Genomic DNA, 6,024 nt, shown 5'->3' with positions numbered 1-6,024 from the left:
TGTCAGGTTGAAGAACGGTGGACCGTAGTTGTTTGTTTGGGTTGTTTGTTAAATGTGTTTTGTCATAAGAAATGTCAAGTTGAAAAATGATGGACCGTCGTTGTATGTTTGGGTTGTTTGTTATATGTGTTTTGTCATAAGCAATGTCAGGTTGAAGAACGGTGGACCGTAGTTGTTTGTTTGGGTTGTTTGTTATATGTGTTTTGTCATAAGCAATGTCAGGTTGAAGAACGGTGGACCGTAGTTGTATGTGTTTTATTTCTATTTCACTTCAACATGTTCAATATTATTTAAACAAACAATTTGTTAAACAACCTTAAATGCTAAAATGAGCGAATAGATAAATCTTATTGTTATATGCGCCATGCATCGTCATCCATATATTCTTGTCAATATTGCTTATATATATTGATATTTGTACCTATTTTAAGCTATATGCTTTCACTTCCAGATCACAAGCTCATTGTTATGTTGTGATATGTTATGTATGTTTGTTATTCATGTCAGAAAATAGCCCATTGAGCTAATGTTTCTTGTTATCATATACCCCGACTTTAATTATAATTGTATCTTGTGTCCTGTATATTTGTGATAAAATTGAAGTTAAATCTAATTGATTTGAAGTAATATTTACTCAAAAAGAGATGTATAGATATGCATACATACATGTGTGTAAATCTTAGTTTAGTAAAAGTCCATTAAATTATCAATAATTTAATTCTTAGGGTTTTTTTTTTCTCACCATGGAGTTAAAATATCAACAACACATGTGGTTTAACCTTTTATTATAAATATACTATAAGTATCTTCCATGGCCGATATGTTTATAAATTTTAAATTTTTTATAAATGTTAACAAATTTATAATAAATACACTTTGGTTTCATTCAAAAAAGGTTTTTTATTGTTATTAAAGCAATAAATGAAAAAAAACGAATGCAGCAAATAATAATAATAATAATAATAATAATAATAATAATATAATAATAATAATAATAATAATAATAATAATAATAATAATGATAATAATAATAATAATAATTATAATGATGATAATGATATAATAAAAATAATGATAATAATAATAATCATAATAAGAAGAAGGAGAAGAAGAAGAAGAAGAAGAAGAAGAAGAAGAAGAAGAAGAAGAAGAAGAAGAAGAAGAAGAAGAAGAAGAATAGTAGTAGTAATAATAATAATAAAACTTATAATAATACTAATAATAATAATAATAATAATAATAAAAATAATAATAATAATAATAATAATAATAATAATAATAATAATAATGATAATAATAATTATAATGACTAATAATGCTTCAAATAGAAAAAAAAACTAGTTCTACTGCACCTGCTGTCACTGTTACATTTAATTTGCTATTTCCGGAAAATCCTCCTGATTATTTACTAAACAGTAACTTATGCATTTATTACTACATTGAAGAATGAATAAAAATATATTCTGAATGGAGCCTTAATGTTGGTTGTTTACCTTGATGATGTGCTATTTTAGAATTTAGTACGCTTTTAAGTCAGAAATTATTTTTTATACCATTTCTTTCTTTCTATAACAGGAACACTATTAGCATTAACGTATAGACTATGAGGGATTAAAGGTCTCCCCCCCACTACGGGAATTTTTTATACCATGATTTTATGAGTGTATCATCTTACAAACATTTTAAGACATGTTTACGCCTTGGCCGTTGGGATGTTCGGAAACTACAGCATTTTAATGTTTGTTACCAAATAATTTTCATCTTTCGAACAAAGCTTTCTCTTGTAAAATACTTCCGTTTTATTGAAAAAAGGTCTAGAAAACGGTTTTAATTCAAAAATTTATCACGTAATTAAACACACCAATAGTTTTTCAGCTAAAAAAGATGTTTCATGGCTCACTAAACCGTAATTTACGTTACTTCAAAACTTGCAATATTTTATGATGAAAAATAAGCATCAAACTAATCTGCATCGATTTGATGAGAAATCTTTAATTAGACATTAAACTTCAGACAGTACTATATTTATATATGCCTTGATAATCGATCCTTTTGGAACACTTGTCGTCTATCACTGCAGAAGACACGCTAAGGTTTCATATAGTCCCATCCTTAAACGTATCAGACACATACAAGCTCCCATTAGCGTCAGTCCGATTTCTAAAAATAGAAATAAATCATAGATTTTATACAAAAATATAAATATTGCTCAAAAATCAGGATCCTAAACCGTTAACGTTTAAAGCTGCACTCTCACAGATTTACCGTTTTGACAACCTTTTTTTCTTGGAATGAGCCAATCTTTGCGTAAATATCCGCAAAACAAATGATATAAGATTGTTGACAAAAGATCAGATCGAAGATTTTCATATTTCAGTTAAAAAATGTTTTTGGCTAAAAGCGTTACTAACTGTTTAAGAAAAATGCATAAAACATCAATTTTTGAACTTAAATAGGACAATCTGCGACCGATTTTTTGTCAGCAGCCGTATATCACTAGTTTCCTTGCATTTTCGCATAAATTGACTCGTTCCAAGACAAAAAAAAGTTGTCAAAACGTTCAATCTGTGAGAGTGCAGCTTTAAGATGATTCAACTGTCAAAGAATATAGTTTGGAATGTCTGGTTATAGAAATAAAAAAATAAAGCACTCTTTGGGTAATGTTTTCAATTTACTATGTAAAATTCACAAAATCTATTTCATTTCATCTTTTCACATTTCAGAAAAAAAATATCATACATGTATTTTAAGAATCGGTGAGGTCGCTGTTTAAATTGACTCGTTCATAGATTTAATGTCGGCAACATTTGTTTCAATTTTGTAAAATTGTTTATTACACAAACAGCAAAAAGCAGCTTGCTGGTTTTATTAATCCAAACCTAAAATAACTCATTTTGGTACAGCGTTCCTGACGCCTTTCAGCGTGTCAAGTATTAACACTGGAGCTCTAAGGAATCAATCATTTTGTTAAAGTTTCACACGATATTGATGTTCTCCATGTCTGACCCTATCGAACTCGAACGAGTTCCTTAAATGCATGTATTTGAAGGAGAACAACAGTCGAACCCCGTTGGCTCGAGCTCGTTTGGCTCGAATTTCTGGTTGGCTCGAGCTGAATGTTAAGGACCGATTCTTTAAACTGAACGTAATCATTCCCGCTTGGCTCGAATTTTCCGAGGCTCGAGGTATTTACGCAAGTCCCTCGAAGTTCGAGCCATCGGGGTTCGATTTTATGTTATGAAGATGGTGAGATATCTAATAAAAAAGCTCGGGTTTATTAGGAGATATATCTTCATCATTTGGTTTTGCTAATATACGCGTTAATCATCTTATTTTGCCTTGCATCTAATTTTTGACTCCAAAATTATTCAGTTTCGATTTCTTACCTCTATTTATAAGGAATTCATAACGCATACAAAATAACTGTATTTTTAAAACTCGTTCACGCTTAATATAGTTAGACAAAGAACACACAATGCTATGAAATATAAACAAAACGCTTGTTTTAAAGTGACACTCGTATTTAAAATCAATACATGCACATGTATAACAAAAATAAATTTTGAGTGATAACCTTTAACTACTTACAAGATAATGCATTTATGGAAATATTAACTACTGATAACACTATTATAACCGTGTATTTAATAGCTGAAAACTTACAATATTAATGAGATGTTTGGTATCTGTCTGATGAATGACGAAAATTATTGAGAGCTGAATCCCCTTAAGATACATGAAGATAAAATGTGCTCCAATAATTTAAATCCTCTTTTTATAGTAGTGAAACACAATATTTCAAATATTTAAGTAAAATTATATTACCTGTAAATAATCATTTAAAGAAGATATAAATCAAAGTACCCTTTGCTCCTGATCTGCTATGAAGGTTATGCATGGTTGTTGTTCTTTTTGGAGTGACCGTTGTGTTTGTCGAAGTTCCTACCGATTCCATAGGCGTCGTTACTGTTGTGGTAACGGTTGTGTTTGTCAAAGGTACTGTTTGTGTTACTGTTGCAATTGAAGACGTTATTCTTGGAGTTACCGTTGTGGCAAGCGAAGTAACTACCGGTTTCGCTGTTTCAACCGGCGTCGTCAATGCTGTTGTAACGGTTGTGTTTGTCAAAGGTACTGCTTGTGTGACTGTTGCAATTGAGACCTTTATTTTTGGAGTAATCGTTGTGTTAGGCAAAGCTACTTCATGTGTTACTCTTGTGGATGGCGAAGATACATTTGATGTAACCATTGTGGCATGCGAAACTACAGTTTGTTTTACTGATGTTTGTGGCGAAGTTGATTCCGACTTTACTGTTGATAGCTTCATTGTCAGGGACAAACCTAATAAACAAATATTATTGCTTTGTGATACATACATGTATAATCATTCGCAAATAGAACATGATGATGACTTATATCGTCTCTTGAAGGTATTTTTACTTGTATTTAAGCATTACATACTAGTTAATAAAGGAAAATAACAACACAATAACAAAGATGAAATGCAATTAAAAGGTAAAAATATAAATACCGCCGAAAACTAATATGTTCCGTAAAAAAAGCATTGTGCACTGTTGAATATCCTCGCACTGTTTGCACTATCAGATTGACGTGTGCTTTAGGACGCAAAGGAATGTTTTCTGTTTGACTCGTCAATTGGAATGATGATGTTTACACTGATATCTTCTGTTCCGTTTCCTAGTTACAGTACATACATCTCTATCATTTTGTGCAGATATGTCATCATTGTCACCCTTGATTTTTTGTGTTTAGTTTTCCAAATGAGTCATATTTTATTTGTCATCCAATATGAACTGCTTTATATAGTTTGTCTGTGATGACGCGAAATATTTAGAATAAATGAAATTCTAAAACATATAACGTTTGTGCTATAAAGCGTGAATATCATTTAATATATCCGAATTGTAAATAAAAAAAACTAATTTTGTTGAGTAAATTACATATCCTTCATTTATACGACGAGAATTGCATATATACACAAATGTACCCATGGGGTAAATATATACTCGGGACTTTATTTGATATTTTGTTTAAATGTTTGGAGTTATGAAAATAAAAAATACTCTTGACTAGAACAAGGATGCAGGATTTAAACAATTAACTCAGGAACTAACGATTTCTCGATTGAATTGACAGATATTTAAGTTACTTACGTCTGAACGTATAGAGATATGTTACATCCTAGTACACAACTTAAAATATGAAATACAATTTCACAATAACCTATACATGTGGCTGATATTTTTCTTCGTTTTTGACAGATCTGTACTATTTTTAAAGTACACAATAACGCGATTTCATTTCTTCTTTTTTTTTTAAACAAAACGGATGATTTCTAACCAAATCTCAATTCCCATGCTCATTTTGATATTAATCATCTTAGATATAGTGCACTTGCGTGATTAAAAGTCAACGTATAGTATACCCAGTGGGGCATTCTTCCAACACTCTGCAAAAAGTGTGGGACATGATCTATAACGTGTAAACATTGCCATAACGCTTTGCATTTTTCAATGAACCTTTTTTACCACCATCAAATGAGACAGTATTGAGACTTGCCCGGGATCTGTTATCCATCGTCAAACTTCGCAGTCTGCTATAATAGGGTTATTACTACTCCGTTTTGATCCGGAAGTTTGTATGTATACGACTCGCGTGGATTTTTCAGATTCATATTTCACGAGGCGCTAGCAGTAGTATTGACCCTTTTATAGTAAACATTACTGTAATGTTGTGAGCCTATATATGCAAATCAGTAACCGCCCGGCTACTGTACCTTGGTACCAAGGTGGATCCCCTAGAAGTATTAGAGAGGCAAAATGATTCAGACTATTGAAAGTTCTCACATGTAATACACTTAGTCTTGTAGAATCAATGAAGTAAACTTTAAATGACTTAATTACATACCTACATCGAAACACAACAGCTGTAACGTGAATTAAAATGTGAAGCACATAAAAAGTAGAATAACTTTGTAAAATACCTGTACTGTGTAATTAGTTGGAC

The 6,024-nt window shown here is 31.0% G+C and overlaps 1 long non-coding RNA gene across 1 annotated transcript; it reads right to left on the bottom strand.

Annotated features, from left to right (window-relative positions):
• Window positions 1-854: 854 nt before the first annotated feature.
• On the bottom strand, window positions 855-5,044 carry LOC128213717 (uncharacterized). Its single transcript, XR_008257788.1, has 3 exons — window positions 4,529-5,044; window positions 3,865-4,338; window positions 855-2,160 (listed from the first exon to the last, which is right to left on the bottom strand). It is a non-coding gene; the product is annotated as an uncharacterized LOC128213717 (long non-coding RNA).
• Between the last annotated feature and the right edge of the window lie 980 nt (window positions 5,045-6,024).

The sequence above is a fragment of the Mya arenaria genome, chromosome 13 (assembly GCF_026914265.1).
Source record: "Mya arenaria isolate MELC-2E11 chromosome 13, ASM2691426v1".
NCBI classification, from domain to species: Eukaryota; Metazoa; Mollusca; class Bivalvia; order Myida; family Myidae; genus Mya; species Mya arenaria.
Note: the sequence above shows the minus strand (reverse complement) of the source record. Positions and strands in the feature narration are given on the sequence as shown.